General features: G+C 43.3%; 2 protein-coding genes across 4 annotated transcripts in view; one reads left to right on the top strand and one right to left on the bottom strand.

Annotated features, from left to right (window-relative positions):
• LOC129860172 (zinc finger protein 883-like) overlaps positions 1-17,539 on the bottom strand; it is a 483,924-nt gene that overhangs the window by 237,235 nt on the left and 229,150 nt on the right. The window lies entirely within an intron of this gene.
• The window catches only part of LOC129860133 (zinc finger protein 250-like), a 166,044-nt gene that overhangs the window by 8,718 nt on the left and 139,787 nt on the right, over positions 1-17,539 (top strand). The gene's annotated exons all lie outside the window — the stretch shown is intronic.

Below are 17,539 nucleotides of genomic sequence, written 5' to 3'. Positions count from 1 at the left end.
AAGTGAAAACAGCGCCCCCCCCTATTAAGAAGTTAAGACACTAACAGCTTACAGAGGGTAGGCAATTAAGGTCACAGTTATGAAAACTTATGACACTAAAGAGGCCTTTCTACTGACTCTGAAAAACACTAAAAGAACGATGCCCAGGGTCCCTGCTCATCTGCGTGAACTTAGGCATACTACAAGGAGGCATGAGGACTGCAGATGTGTCCAGGGCAATACATTTCAATGTACGTACTGTGAGACGTTTAAGACAGCGCTACAGGGAGACAGGACGGACAGCTGATCATCCTCGCAGTGGCAGACCACGTGTATCAACACCTGCACAGGATCGGTACACCCGAACATCACACCTGCGGGACAGGTAGAGGATGACAACAACAACTGCCTGAGTTACACCAGGAACGCACAATCCCTCCATTAGTGCTCAGACTGTCCGCAATAGTCTTAGAGAGGCTGGACTGAGGGCTTGTAGGGCTGTTGTAAGGCAGGTCCTCACCAGACATCACCGGCAACAACTTCGCCTATGGGCACAAACCCACCGTCGCTGGACAGGACTGGCAAAAAGTGCTCTTCACTGACGAGTCGCGGTTTTGTCTCTTCAGTGGTGATGGTCGGATTCGCTTTTATCATCGAAGGAATGAGCGTTACACCAAGGCCTGTTCTCTGGAGCGGGATAGAGGTGGAGGGTCTATCATGGTCTGGGGCGGTGTGTCACAGCATCATCGGACTGGGCTTGTTGTCATTGCAGGCAATCTCAATGCTGTGCGTTACAGGGAAGACATCCTCCTCCCTCATGTGGTACCCTTCCCACAGGCTCCTAAAGGACTCTCAGAACATGAGAAACAAGATTGGTGAAGGTAACTCGGAGTGGACTCATAATTATTTATGGCGCTCCGGATTTCGCGATTGGGGACAATAATTGTGACTGGAATTGCTCTCCGGAACAGGGCGGCATTGAAAGGAGTGATAATGGGATTAGGTTTAAGTGTTAAGCAGTTGAAATGGAAGATTCCAGGTGTCTGTGATGCTTGTCTTTAGGTGAGACGTAGATCCAGTGTAGAGCGTTGGGAAACAGAGAATACTTTGTCTGTCATGTAGAGTTGTGATGCAGAGGTGAAGGTAGGAAGTGTCAGTTATCCCGTGAATGCTTTTGTTCTGTAAATACTACAGTGTTTTAGGTGTCAGGTTTATGGGCCTGTTGAAGCACTGTGTAGGCATGAGATGCCTAGATGTGTGCAGGAGGGCATGAGATGAAGGAATGTGTGGTATCGGTGGAGAAAGTTCTGTGTGTTAGTTGTGGGGTAACCAATAGGGCTGGAGATATGAGGTGTCAGGTGAAAGAAAGGCAGATTGAGGTTGCCAGGGTTACAGTAGTACAGAAAGTGTTGTATGCCGATGCAGTGAAGAGAGTGGTAGAGGAAGATGGGTACAGGGTGAGTGATCCTGAGAAGATTCCTGTGAGTAGGCAGAGACCAAGAGAGAGTGATGGGAAGAATATGTGCTTCAGTAAGGTGGGCTTTTTAGCATTTATAGCCATGGTTGTCAATTGTACTGCAGAAATTGACAACTTATTTCTCTCAAATTTTGTACACAAGTTTGTGTTCATCCCAACGTATTGAGCTTTTCTCCTTTGCCAAGATAATCCATCCAACTGACAAGTGTGACGTATCAAGAAACTTAGTAAATAACATGATCATCATTACACATGTGCATCTTGTGCTGGGGACAAGAGCAGCTGAGTAGGTGCTGCTTTGCAGCAGCTAATGGGGATCCCTAATAAATACAAAAATGCCACTCTAAAATGTGCTGTTTTGTCACAACACAATGCCACAGTCTCAAGTTGAGGGAGCCTGCTATTGGCAAGCTGACTGCAGGAACTTCCACGAGAGCTGTTGCCAGATAATTTAATGTTAATTTCTCTACCCTATACTGCCTCCAACATTGTTTAAGAGAATTTGTCAGTATGCCCAACCAGCCTCACAACTGCAGACCACCATATATGGCGTTGTGTGGGCGTGTGGTTTGCTGATGTCAATGTTGTGAACAGAGTGCCCCTTGGTGGTATCAGGGTTATGATATGGGTAGGCATAAGCTACAGACAACCAACACAATTGCATTTTATTGATGGTGATTTGAATGCACAGAGATCCCATGACAAGATCCTGAGGCCCATTGTCCTGCCATTTCATCTGTTGTCATCACCTCATGTTTCAGCATGACAATACACAGCCCCATATCGCAAGGATCTGTACACAATGGTGTACAGTGGTCATCAATCACTCGTACTGGCAAGATGGCGACCCGCAAGTTTGGCATGGTGGCAGCACTTTTACTTTGTGTTTGTTTTAAATGTTACTGGAAATAATTGCATAGGCTATTTAGATGAAAGAATAGTAAATTCTCAGCAACTTCTCAGTCACGTAAACACTTTTGATGGCATCCAGCACTACAGATTAGGAAGGAATGTTATATACCAAACTTTCATAGCACCTTGGCACAAACCAAAACGATCATCGAAATCCAGTCTGAAATCGCAAATGAATGGTGGAGATCTTTAAATAACTCTATGCCTTCTCTTATCGGGTGATATCCATCAATGCCCTGGACCTCACTTTATCACCAACCCCATAAAACGGCCTATGCACCCATGCTCAGCTTGCGAACGGTGGATAAGGAGTAACAGCAAAGCTTTGGTATATTTGGAATGCGCACAGTGGATTCATCTAAAATGCAGCGATTCTAGCTTTGGGAAAGGGGTCAGTGAAGCTTACCGTTGCTGTCGGTGTGCTGTACCCGCAGGGTGTGTGAGCATTGAAGGTGGAGTGGGACCAGAGGACTTACCGAGGGTGGAGAGTGCACCGGAGGAGGGGGGGTCCACAGCGGAGCGGAGGCAACCAGAGGCAAGTGACGGGGGACACGGTGGTGAGGACGATAGAAAATAGCACCTGGGGAGGGGTGCTCCATGGCGACAGAGAGGCCACCGGAGACAGGGCAGTGGGAAGATGGCAGCGCAGTGGGAGGCAAGTTACAAGTGGATTGGGAATTCAATAAGGCTTTTGGGAAGAAGGGCTTACATTTTGTGGACTTAAACGTGCGAAGCCGCCTACCGAAGATCGATGAGATACGCCTGTTGGTTTGCCAATCAGAGGTGTCTTATGTTTTACTGAGACATGGTTGGATTCATCTGTTTGTGACTCAGAAATTGAGTTGAGGCTGAGGTAATTACTCTGTTGTCAGGAAGGATCGGAATCGTAACGGTGGGGGGATATGTGTGTTTGTAAGAGCAGACATTGTTTTTAACGTCACATCGGATTTAAACGCTGATCTGGAGATTGTCTGGCTTGATATCTGCCTTCCCAAAACCAAGCCGATTTTGTTGGGGGTGTGTTATAGGCTGCCCAAGCAGAATGCATCCTATGAAGGTCTTGAAATTGTGTTGTGAAACTATAATGATTCCCTGTTGAAGGAAATCATTTTGTTAGGGGATTTCAATACTGATTTCTGCAAAAATATCAAATATAATATATTTACTAATATCAAAGATTCTGGAGAGAATTGTACATGAGCAAATGTATGAATATGTTAATGTAACAGTTTAACTTTAAACCGTCCCCTCGCCCGGACACGGGCGCGAACCAGGGACCCTCTGCACACATCAACGACGGTCGCCCACGACGCATCGTTACCCATCGCTCCACAAAGGCCACGGCCCTTGCAGAGCAAGGGGCAACCCTACTTAATGTCTCAGAGCAAGTGACGTAACTGATTGAAATGCTACTAGCGCGCACCCGCTAACTAGCTAGCCATTTCACATCCGTTACACTCACCCCCCTTTCAACCTCCTTTTCCGCAGCAACCAGTGATCCGGGTCAACAGCATCAATGTAACAGTATAACTTTAAACCGTCCCCTCGCCCCGACGCGGGCGCGAACCAGGGACCCTCTGCACACATCAACGACGGTCGCCCACGACGCATCGTTACCCATCAGTATAACTTTAAACCGTCCCCTCGCCCCGACGCGGGCGCGAACCAGGGACCCTCTGCACACATCAACAACTGACACCCACGAAGCATCGTTACCCATTGCTCCACAAAGGCCACGGCCCTTGCAGAGCAAGGGGCAACCCTACTTAATGTCTCAGAGCAAGTGACGTAACTGATTGAAATGCTACTAGCGCGCACCCGCTAACTAGCTAGCCATTTCACATCCGTTACACTCACCCCCCTTTCAACCTCTTTTTCCGCAGCAACCAGTGATCCGGGTCAACAGCATCAATGTAACAGTATAACTTTAAACCGTCCCCTCGCCCCGACGCGGGCGCGAACCAGGGACCCTCTGCACACATCAACGACGGTCGCCCACGACGCATCGTTACCCATCAGTATAACTTTAAACCGTCCCCTCGCCCCGACGCGGGCGCGAACCAGGGACCCTCTAAACACATCAACAACTGACACCCACGAAGCATCGTTACCCATCGCTCCACAAAGGCCACGGCCCTTGCAGAGCAAGGGGCAACCCTACTTAATGTCTCAGAGCAAGTGACGTAACTGATTGAAATGCTACTAGCGCGCACCCGCTAACTAGCTAGCCATTTCACATCCGTTACATTAACAAACCTGTTTGGCATGCAAGCCCGACGTCGGTACATTTATGACCACAGCCACTTCAAGTGCAGGGCGTGAAATTCAAAAGATATTTTTTTTTTATATTTAACTTTCACACATTAACAAGTCCAATACAGCATATGAAAGGTACACATCTCGTGAATCCAGCCAACATGTCCGATTTTTAAAATGTTTTACAGGGAAGACAAAATATGTAAATCTATTAGCTAACCACGTTAGCAAAAGGCTCCACTTTTATTACTCCATCAGTTTTTGACTCCATCAGTAGCTATCACAAATTCGGCCAAATAAAGATATAAATAACCACTAACCAAGAAACAACCTCATCAGATGACAGTCTGATAACATATTTATTGTATAGCATATGTTTTGTTAGAAAAATGTGCATATTTCAGGTATAAATCATAGTTTACATTGCAGCTACATTCAGAAATTGCACCGAAAGCAGCCATAATATTTACAGACACCAACGTCAAATACCTAATTACTCATCATAAAACATTTCTGAAAAATACATAGTGTACAGCAATTGAAAGACAGGCATCTTGTGATGCCAGACAATATTTCCGATTTATCAAGTGTTTTACAGCGAAAACACAATATAGCATTATATTAGCGTAGCCACAATAGCCAGAAACACTTGGGCGCCAACGACCAGTTCACATGCACGACAGTTATTAGAAATAGCATCATAAAATGTTTCTTACTTTTGGTGATCTTCCGTCAGAATGTTGGACAAGGTGTCCTTTGTCCAGAACAGTCGTTGTTTGGATCTGGAACGGCAAATTTCCCTCTTGATTTTGCATGGGCACTTACCAAGTGGCACGGATCTCTCAAACGTCAACAAAGTCAGAGAACGGAACACGGCAAAACTCCCGAAAAAATTTCAATAATCTGATTAAACTATATTGAAAAAACATACTTTACGATGATATGGTCACATGTATCAAATAAAATCTAAACCGGAGATGTTAGTCGTTCATAACGACAGCTAAACAGAAGGCAAATCCATGTCCTCTTTCGCACGCTCCAGAAACAAAAAATGGACGGTCACGTCATACAAAGAGCTTTAATTCCACCTCAGACTAAGATAGACACGAAATTTCTTCTCTCGCCGCCTCTTGACAACCAGGGGAAGGTGTATGAAGTGTACGTAGACTCTTACGTTCATTGCCCATGTATAGGCATGAGGTTGAACAGAGCATCGATTTCTGACATTCCACTTCCTGGTCAGGAAATGTGCTGCAGAAGGAGTTCTGTTTCACTCAGAGAAATAATTCAAACGGTTTTAGAAACTATCCAATAGTAATAATAATATGCATATTGTACGAGCAAGAATTGAGTACGAGGCCGTTGGAAATGGGCACGATTTAACTGGCTACTCAATATTGCCCCTTGCAGCCATAAGAAGTTAACAAACAGGGTCTAATGTATGATTTTCAGTCGGGTTTTAGAAAAACATACTACAAAACATACTACTGATTCATGTCTACTTTACTTGACTGACTTCGTCAGGAAAGAGATTGAGGGAAATCTGTGTGGAATGGTACTGCTTGACCTACAGAAGGCCTTTGATACAGTTAACCACTGTCTCCTAATCTCCAAACTGGAGGCACTGGGGTTAAGGTGTATCCCTCTAGGCTGGGTAAAGTCCTATTTATCAGGAAGGGAGGAAGTAGTAGAGTTTAATGGTTCACTGTCTCAGGCAAAACCAATGAGTTGTGGCGTTCCGCAGGGGAGTGTGCTTGGGTCTCTGCTGTTTTTATTGTATATTAACAATATGAAAGATGCTTGTTCTTGCCGTCTTTTCCTTTATGCAGATGACTCTACACTTCTGGTGTCTCACAAAAGTAAAACTATGTTGGAGAGCATACTTAGCACAGAGCTTACTAACATTGGCAAATGGCTTGGAGATAATAAGCTATCGCTGCACTTAAGGAAAACTGAGGCAATTATTTTGGCATCCAAACCTAAATTGTGTAGGTCATCTGAAATCAGAGTGGAGTTAGGGGGTGAGGTGCTGACTTCTGAAACCTCTGTTAGCTACTTGGGATGTATCCTTGATGGAAGCTTGGGAGGTGTGAGCATGGTGTTGTGGTAATTTCCTGTATTACTAAATGAGAGTTTACAAACCTCACACAAGTCAGAGATATATTTAAACTACATCTTTAATCATATGAGCTTCACCATAGCCCTTTGACTCTCAGATCAATTCAGTGTCTATAAATGAATTCTCTGAGAGTGCTTACAAAAGAATACTTAGTATCTTTTATAGCCAAGATACACCCTCTCAACTCACATGATGAACCACAGATCTTAGGAACTTCACAAAGGTCCTTTTACTTGAGAGAGGAGTATCCCATAGCCAGATAGCATTAGCTATAAATTATCATTCAGCTTGCTCTCTAAGACGAGGTTCTAATCTCGTTCTTGGTACTTCATAGTACCAAAACATTACCTCATCCAATGGCATATATCAATTGTCTACTTTAGATACTCCCATCTCAAATACAAACCACCCCTGGACAAGCTCCATGAGGGGAGTGACTTCTAGGTCATATACTATCTCAAGATTCATGCAACATCAGATGGGTAATACAATGGTTCCAGACACTGCCATACTCCTCCCCCCCCAATGGGAAAAGGAGGGAGTGACTGGAGTACAGACATTGTGGAGCCCTTCACATGGTTTAACAAATACATTCACATATGAAGACAATGTTCAAACCTGTTCACATATGAAGAGAATGATCTATTCTGATATTCTGCATATTACTAGACATGTAAAAGACAAGCCTGACCTCTCCCCTCTCTGGGCCCCAAGTGACTTTTCCCTAGAGAAGAAAGGAAAAATGCAACTGCCGACAGTATAGTCCAAAAAGAGACATTATAATGACAAGTATCTCACATAAGCATATTATGAAAGTAAATAAAACATCTTATGTATCTATGTTACCTAACTAATTCTGATTCAGCTACGACAATGGCCAATAAGGTGCTAGGGATGGATAATGCCAGGACTAAGTTTTTGTTTAGAAAGCTGCTTGATAAGGACTCCATGAAAGTGCTAGCTACTGCCCTCATTCAATGGCGTTTTGACTATGCTAGTACTTCCTGGTTTGGGGGCTTATCTAAACTTATGAAGAGGAAGCTCCAGATAGCTCAGAATAAGCTGATCAGGGTAGTATTGAAGGTGAGTCCACGTACTCACAAAGGCAGGAGCTGCTTTCAGGAACTAAACTGGCTACCTGTTGAGGCTAGGTTGTCCCAGATTAGACTAGGTCTGGTTTACAGGAGTATTTATGGTCCTGCGCCCAGATATCTAAGTGATTACTTTCCTCGTGTTAGGGATGCACACAATCACAGCACCAGATCAGGTGTTGCTGATGTGTGCCTTTACAGGTTCAGGAGTAATATGTACGACAGCTTGTTCCAGTTCCCTCCTGTATCCTGGAATTTCACACAGCCTTTGAAGATGAGAGGGACAACATTCCACAGGCCAAAATCAATATCCTCACGAAATCTATGTAAAGGAGATGCGTCCCGGAGGAGGAGGCAGCGGCAGCTACATACTTCTCCAGTGCTTAATTTGTAAATTGGGAGGTGCCGGAACCAGAAGTGATCCCGAGAGGTGGTGACCTGGGGGGCTCTGAGATACCAGAACACGTTAAATAAAATACCTTTATAATAATGCATTGCATGCATTATCATGGCTTTAGCGAACTGGCATAGAGCAGCGGTGTGGAGCCACTTGCAGAAGTTGCACACATGGAGTACATTTACTGTAGCCTGGAGTCCTGGAAAAATGTAGCCTTTTATAAATGGATTTCATTCAATTCTACATTTTAGATGACTGGGGACTTTTGCAGAATCTTTTTTAATACCTCACAAATGACAGGCTACTTTGACACTGACAAACGGAGAATCTGAGATCTATAAATCAAAATCAAATCAAAATTATTTCTAAAGCCCATCTTACATCAGCTGATATCTCAAAGTGCTGTACAGAAACCCAGCCTAAAACTCCAAATAGCAAGCAATGCAGGTGTAGAAGCACGGTGGCTAGGAAAAACTCCCTAGAAAGGCCAGAACCTAGGAAGAAACCTAGAGAGGAACCAGGCTATGAGGGGTGGCCGGTCATCTTCTGGCTGTACCGGGTTGAGATTATAACAGAACATGGCCAAGATGTTCAAATGTTCATAGCTGACGAGCAGGGTCAAATAATAAAAATCACAGTGGTTGTCGAGGGTGCAACAGGTCAGCACCTCAGGAGTAAATGTCAGTTGGCTTTTCATAGCCGATCGTTGAGAGTATCTCTACCGCTCCTGCTGTCTCTAGAGAGTTGAAAACAGTTATTTTGGGACAGGTAGCACGTCCGGTGAACAGGTCACTGGTTTCATAGCCGCAGGCAGAACAGTTGAAACTGGAGCAGCAGCACGGTCAGGTGGACTGGGGACAGCAAGGAGTCATCAGGCCAGGCAGTCCTGAGGCATGGTCCTAGGACTCAGGTTCTCCGAGAGAGAAAGAAATAAAGAAAAAAAGAGAGAATTAGAGAGAGCATACTTAAATTCACACAGGACACTGGATAAGACAGGAGAAATACTCCAGATATAACAGACTGACCCTAGCCCCCCGACACGTAAACTACTGCAGCATAAATACTGGAGGCTGAGACAGGAGGGGTCAGGAGACACTTTGGCCCCATCCGATGATACCCCCGGACAGGGCCAAACAGGCAGGATATAACCCCACCCACTTTGTCAAAGCACAGCCCCCACACCACTAGAGGTATATCTTCAACCAGCAACTTACCATCCTGAGACAAGGCCGAGTATAGCCCACAAAGATCTCCGCCACGGCACAACCCAAGGGGAGGCGCCAACCCAGACAGGAAGATCACGTCAGTGACTCAACCCACTCAAGTGACGCACCCCTCTTAGGGACGGCATGGAAGAGCACCAGTAAGCCAGTGACTAAGCCCCTGTAATAGGGTTAGAGGCAGAGAATCCCAGTGGAGAGAGGGGATGCATTTTTGGACAGAAACTTTCTGATTTTTGCAATGTTACGTAGATGGAAAAAAGCTGTCCTTGAAACAGTCTTGATATGTTCAGAAAAAGAGAGATCAGGGTCCAGAGTAACACCGAGGTCCTTCACAGTTTTATTGAGACGACTGTACAACCATCAAGATTAATTGTCAGATTTAACAGAAGATCTCTTTGTTTCCTGGGACCTAGAACAAGCATCTCTGTTTTGTCCGAGTTTAAAAGTTGAACATTTGCAGCCATCCACTTCCTTATGTCTGAAACACAGGCTTAAAGCAAGGGCAATTTTGGGGCTTCACCATGTTTCATCGAAATGTACAGCTGTGTGTCATCCGCATAGCAGTGAAAGTTAACATTATGTTTCCGAATGACATCACCGAGAGGTAAAATATATAGTGAAAACAATAGTCGTCCTAAAACGGAACCTTGAGGAACACTGACATTTACAGTTGATTTGTCAGAGGACAAACCATCCACAGAGACAAACTGATATCTTTCTGACAGATAGGTTCTGGCCTGGTTTAGATCTTATCTGTGTAGACCAATTTGGTTTTCCAATCTCACCAAAAGAATGTGGTGATCGATGGTATCAAAAGCAGCACTAAGGTCTAGGAGCACGAGGACAGATGCAGAGCCCCTGTCTGACGCCATTAAAAGGTAATTTACCACCTTCACAAGTGCAGTCTCAGCTCTATGATGGGGTCTAAAACCAGACTGAAGCGTTTCGTATACATTGTTTGTCTTTAGAAAGGCAGTGAGTTGCTGCGCAACAGAAATGGGAGATTCGATATAGGCCGATAGTTTTTTATATTTTCTGGGTCAAGGTTTGGCTTTTTCAAGAGAGGCTTTATTACTGCCACTTTTAGTGAGTTTGGTACACATCCAGTGGATAGAGAGCCGTTTATTATGTTCAACATAGGAGGGCCGAGCACAGGAAGCAGCTCTTTCGGTAGTTTAATTGGAATAGGGTCGAGTATGCAGCTTGAAGGTTTAGAGGCCATGATTATTTTCATCATTGTGTCAAGAGATATATTAATAAAACACTTGAGTGTCTCCCTTGATCCTAGGTCCTGGCAGAGTTGTGCAGACTCAGGACAACTGGCCTTTGGACAACTGGGCTTTTTTTTAAAGAGGAGTTTGTAATTTGCTTTCTAATGATCATGATCTTTTCCTCGAAGAAGTTCATGAATTTATCACTGCTGAAGTGAAAACCATCCTCTCTTGGGGAATGCTGCTTTTTAGTTAGCTTTGCGACAGTATCAAAAATAAATGTTGCATTGTTCTTATATTCCTCAATTAAGTTGGAAAAATAGGATGATCGAGCGGCAGTGAGGGCTCTTCGAGACTGAACGGTACTGTCTTTCCTAGCTAGTCGGAAGACTTCCAGTTTGGTGTGGCGCCATTTCCGTTCCAATTTTCTGGAAGCATGCTTTCAGAGCTAGGGTATTTTCTGTATACCAGGGAGCTAGTTTCTTATGACAAATGTTTTTTGTTTTTAGGGGTGCGACTGCGTCTAGGGTATTGCACAAGGTTAACTTCAGTTCCTCAGTTAGGTGGTTAACTGATTTTTGTACTCTGACGTCCTTGGATAGGCGGAGGGAGTCTGGAAGGGCATCTAGGACTCTTTGGGTTGTCCGAGAATTTATAGCACAACTTTTGATGATTCTTGGTTGGGGTCTGAGCAGATTATTTGTTGCAAATGTAATAAAATGGTGGCCCGATAGTCCAGGATTATGAGGAAAAACATTAAGATCCATAGCATTTATTCCACGCGACAAAACTAGGTCCAGAGTATGACTGTGGCAGTGAGTAGATCCAGAGACATGTTGGACAAAATCCACTGAGTTGATGAATGCTCCGAAAGCCTTTTGGAGTGGGTCTGTGGACTTTTCCATGTGAATATTAAAGTCACCAAAAATTTGAATATTATCTGCCATGACTACGAGGTCCGATAGAAATTCAGGGAACTCAGTGAGGAACGCTGTATATGGCCCAGGAGGCCTGTAAACAGTAGCTATAAAAAGTGATTGAGTAGGCTGCATAGATTATGACTAGAAGCTCAATTGTAAATTGAAATTTGCTATCATAAATGTTAGCAACACCTCCGCCTTTGCAGGATGCGCGGGGGATATGGTCACTAGTGTAACCAGGAGGTGAGGCCTCATTTAACACAGTCAATTCATCAGGCTTAAGTCATGTTTCAGTCAGGCCAATCACATCAAGATTATGATTGGTGATTCGTTCATTGACTATAACTGCCTTGGAAGTGAGGGATCTAACATTAAGTAGCCCTATTTTAAGATGTGAGGTATCAAAATCTCTTTCAATAATGGCAGTAATGGAGGTGGTCTTTATTCCAGTGAGATTGCTAAGGCGAACACCGCCATGTTTAGTTTTGCCCAACCTAGGTCGAGGCACAGACACGGTCTCAAAGGGGATAGCTGAGCTGACTGTGCTAGTGGCAGACTCCACTAAGCTGGCAGGCTGGCTATCTCATTGTGGAGCTAGGGGAGTTAGAGCCCTGTCTATGATCGTAGATAAGATGAGAGCACCCCTCCAGCTGGGGTGGAGTCCATCACTCCTCAACAGGCCCGGCTTGGTCCTGTTTGTGGGTGAGTCCCAGAAAGAGGGCCATTTATCTATAAATTATATCTTTTGGGAGATGCAGAAAACAGTTTTCAACCAGCGATTGAGTTGTGAGTCTCTGCTGTAGAGCTCATCACTCCCCCTAACTGGGAGTGGGCCAGAGACAATTACTCGATGCCGACACATCTTTCTAGCTGATTTACACGCTGAAGCTATGTTGCGCTTGGTGACCTCTGACTGTTTCATCCTAACATCGTTGGTGCCGACGTGGATAACAATATCCCTATACTTTCCTACACTCGCCAGTTTTAGCTTTAGCCAGCACCTTCTTCAGATTAGCCTTAACGTCGGTAGCGCTGCCCCCTGGTAAACATTGTATGATTGCTGGATAATTTGTTTTAAGTCTAATACTGTGGGTAATGGAGTCGCCATGACTAGGGTTTTCAATTTGTCAGAGCTAAGGGTGGGAGGCTTCGGCCTCTCAGACCCCGTAACGGGAGAGTAGAGACCAGAGAAGGCTCGGCCTCTGACTCCGACTCGCTGCTTAATGGGGAGAACCGGTTGAAAGTTTATTTCGGCTGAATGAGCGACACCGGTTGAGCATTCCTACAGCATTTCCCTCCAGAAGCCATGAGAAAGTTGTCCGGCTGCGGGGACTTTGCGAGGGGATTTATACTACTATCTGTACTTGCTGGGGGCACAGACGCTGTTTCATCCTTTACTACACTGAAATTATCCTTGCCTAACGATTGCAGCACAGCTATCCTCGCCGATGGGCAATCGTTCTCATGTATATTATGAGAACAGTGACTGCAATTAGAAGGCATCATGTTAATGTTACCAGTTAGCTTCGGCTGGTGGAGGTCCTGACGAACCACGTCCATTTTAGTTCCGTAAGAGATACAGGCGTGCTTCTCTCTCACCACAGTAATGGCCACGCCTTGGTCTAAATAGGCTACAATGTTGCACAAACCATTAACCTGGGACGGCCCAACATTAATACATTCTTAGAACATCAGGCACGTTTTCACATTTACGTTTTTTAGGGGGCATGACAATTACAGAGGAATCCAAATGTAACTACTCTGGTTTTATTAGGATTTTTACATTGCAAACAGTATACATTATTTTTCGTGCCACAAGTGGTAGGCTACCTGATCCTGGCAAATGGGTTCCGGAACGAAAGACTACAAAACTGAGATCTGCTGGAGGATCCGACTCAAATGAAGCACCATCCTTCTCATATAATTCCCAATCTGGCCCTCAAACCATCATGGTCACCTAATAATCCCCAGTTTACAATTGGCTCATTCATCCCCCTCCTCTCCCCTGTAACTATTCCCCAGGTCGTTGCTGCAAATGAGAATGTGTTCTCAGTCAACTTACCTGGTAAAATAACGGTAAAATGAAAAAAAAATAATGAAATAATGGGGTAGGGCCATCCCAAGAATCCCTGAATGCATGGACGGTTGCACCAAATATTTTTTAGAACTAATCCAAGATAGACCATAGCCGGTCGTTTCCAACGGGAAGAGATGAGTCATAATGGGCAGAGCCAAGCACGAGTCAGCGAGATCCTATTGCGTTCTAGCACACATCTGCATATTTCTGTTAGGGAAGTCCTCTGTGAAGCGCTCGTGTGCAATACCTCAATTCGCCTTTACGTTCCTTCTAAATAACACGATTATTTAAAACTTTTGTAAAGGGTAAAAGTCTACAAAACTTAGTCCACTCTGTTCATAACAGATTTTAGTTTTGGGAACAGAAAACTGTATGAAGATCAGATGTTTCATAGATTACAACATTTGCAGAATGTCGGCCAAAATCCATCTCGTTCAATCTTCTCCTACTGCCGGCCAGTGGGCTTCCTCTCACTACCATATTTGGTAGTGAGTGGAAACGCTAAGCGGATGCTTCACATTTATACATCTTTTGAAATATCTGTCTCATTGTTCTATCTGTGGCTGCACTGTGGTACTGGGGAACAGGAAGTTCCAGACAGGCACACACCATTCTTCAGAATAAAGAAACGCCAGAACTGTTATGTGAAGAAGATAACCTTTTTGTCCGTTTCCATGTATTACTACAGGTATGTAATGGCACGTTTAAACTGTCTAATATCGAAAGAACATGTCATACCATGCTAGGAAACATCCATTAACTTCTTTGGGCTGCAAGCCCGAAGCCGGGCACAATATGACAACAGCCACTTCAAGTGCAGGGCGCGAAATTCAAAAGATATTTTTTAGAAATATTTAACTTTCACACATTAACAAGTCCAATACAGCAAATTAAAGATAAACATCTTGTGAATCCAGCCAACATGTCTGATTTTTAAAATGTTTTACAGCGAAAACACCACGTATATTTATGTTAGCTCACCACCAAATACAAAAAAGGACAGACATTTTTCACAGCACAGTTAGCATGCACAAAGCCAACCTAACTAACCAAGAACCAACCAAACTAACCAACAAACAACTTCATCAGATGACAGTCTTATAACATGTTATACAATAAATCTATGTTTTGTTCGAAAAATGTGCATATTTGAGGTATAAATCAGTTTTACATTGCAGCTACCATCACAGCTACCGTCAGAAATAGCACCGAAGCAGCCAGAGTAATTACAGACACCAACGTCAAATACCTAAATACTCATCATAAAACATTTCTGAAAAATACATGGTGTACAGCAAATGAAAGACAGGCATCTTGTGATTCCAGCCAATATTTCCGATGTATTAAGTGTTTTACAGCGAAAACACAATATAGCATTATATTAGCTTACCACAATAGCCAGAAACACAAGCCATTTACCTGCAGCAAAAGTTAGCGATCGTAACAAACCAGCAAAAGATATGTCATTTTTGACTAACCTTGATAAGCTTCATGAGATGACAGTCCAATAACATCAGGTTATACATACACTTATGTTTTGTTCGAAAATGTGCATATTTAGAGCTGAAATCAGTGGTTATACATTGTGCTAACGTAGCATCTTTTTCCCACAACGTCCGGATATTTTTCTGACACTCACATATTCTGACCAAATAACTATTCATAAACATTACTAAAAAATACACGTTGTATAGGAAATGATAGATACACTAGTTCTTAATGCAATCGCCGTGTTAGAATTCTAAAAATAACTTCATTACGACATGCAGTTTACGTTATGGCGAGAGCGTGCCCAAAATCTGGGCGCAAACTACTAGTTCACATGTTCGACAGATATATGAAATAACATCATAAAATGGGTCCTACTTTTGATGATCTTCCATCAGAATGTTGTACAAGGGGTCCTTTGTCCAGAACAATCGTTGTTTGGATTTAGAATGTCCTCTTCTCCAGTCAATTAACACGGAAAGCTAGCAAAGTGGCGCGAAGCTCTCCTTCCTGAACATACGCAGACAAAGCAACACGCCTAACGTCCCGAAAAAATTTCAATAATCTAATAAAACTATATTGAAAAAACATACTTTACGATGATATTGTCACATGTATCAAATAAAATCAAAGCCGGAGATATTAGTCGTCTATAACGACAGCTTTACAGAAGGCAATACCAGGTCACTTCTCGCGCGTTCCAGAAAACAGGAAATTGGGGTCACGTCATGCCAAGAGCTTTTATTCGACCTCGGATCATGTTGTACACTCCATTTCTTCTCTCACTGCCTGTTGACATCTAGTGGAAGGCGTATGAAGTGCATGTATACTAATAAATATCAAGCACATTTATAGGCAGGCCCTAGAACAGTGCATCGATTTCAGATTTTCCACTTCCTGTCAGGAAGTTTGCTGCAAAATTAGTTTTAGAAACTAGAGAGTGTTTTCTATCCAATAGTAATAATAATATGCATATTGTACGAGCAAGAATTGAGTACGAGGCCGTTTGAAATGGGCACCTTTTATCCAGGCTACTCAATACTGCCCCAATACTGCCCCACAAGTTTCTAAAACCGTTTGAATTATTTCTCTGAGTGAAACAGAACTCATTCTGCAGCACATTTATTATCAGGAAGTGAGATTTCAGAAATCGAGGTCCCTGTTCTGGGGTCAGTTTATAAGTCCCAATGTAAGCTATGGGGCTACATGCACTGCATACGCCTTCCTCTAGATGTCAGTAAGCGGTGAGAATTTGAATGGAGTGGATTGCGCAATCTGGAACCTTATATAATACCGTGGAACGGAAGTACCGTCCTTTTCAACGGTGCGCCTGGCGCAAGAAGACATCACAATGGCGTCCTGCAAAGGCTTTCATTTTAGTAGTTCTATATCTCCGGTCATGTTTTTATTCGTTATAGGTGTTAAAGAGATCATAAGGTAGTTAATTTAAACTGACTTATAGCAGTTTATTGCGATTTTCCTGGATTTCTTTGTGATGCGCGTTCACGAGTTGGACACCTCTCCAGTGGGTGGCTAACGTTAGCGGCTAATTCGACAGGACAAGAGGACATCTTTCAGCCAAAAGACGATTGTTCTGAAGAAAGGACACCTTGCCCAAGAAGTAAGCAGTCTTTATGCTGATAATTCATTGTTCTGTTGAAAAAAGTAAAATGCATAAGACGCCATTACTTGCAGTGTAGCCTTGCTTTATTGCACCCTGTATTGCACAGTAACGTTAATTATAAAAATTTAACCCAGCGATTGCATTAAGAACTAATTTGTCTTTCAATTGCTGTCCAACCTGTATTTTTTTAGTCAAGTTTATGAATAGTTTTCGATAAGAATAGGTGCCTTTCCAAGATAGAGCCGGACAGATTGCTTGACGTTATGGACACTATTCTCATTGTATAAGCACGATTTGTGCCGCTAAATATGCACATTTTCGAACAAACTCTAAATGCATTGTGTAATATGATGTTGTAGGACTGTCATCTGAAGAATTCTGAGAAGGCTAGTGAAAAAATTAATATATTTTGGTGGTTTATACGTTATTGCTATGTTTGGCTTGAATCAATGCTGTTGTAATGTTTGCTTTTGTGCTAAGCTGATATAACGCTATATTGTGTTTTCGCTGTAAAACACTTAGAAAATCTGAAATATTGTCTGGATTCACAAGATCTGTGTCTTTCATTTGCTGTACGCTGTGTATTTTTCAGAAATGTTTTATGAGTATTTAGTTATTCCACATTGGTCTCTATAATTGCTCTGGCTGCTTCGGTGCTATTTTTGACGGTAGCTGTGATGGTAGCTGCAATGTAAAACTGATTTATACCTCAAATATGCACATTTTTCGAACAAAACATAGATTTATTGTGTAACATGTTATAAG

This window comes from Salvelinus fontinalis, chromosome 7 (genome assembly GCF_029448725.1).
Source record: "Salvelinus fontinalis isolate EN_2023a chromosome 7, ASM2944872v1, whole genome shotgun sequence".
Taxonomy (NCBI): domain Eukaryota; kingdom Metazoa; phylum Chordata; class Actinopteri; order Salmoniformes; family Salmonidae; genus Salvelinus; species Salvelinus fontinalis.
Note: the sequence above shows the minus strand (reverse complement) of the source record. Positions and strands in the feature narration are given on the sequence as shown.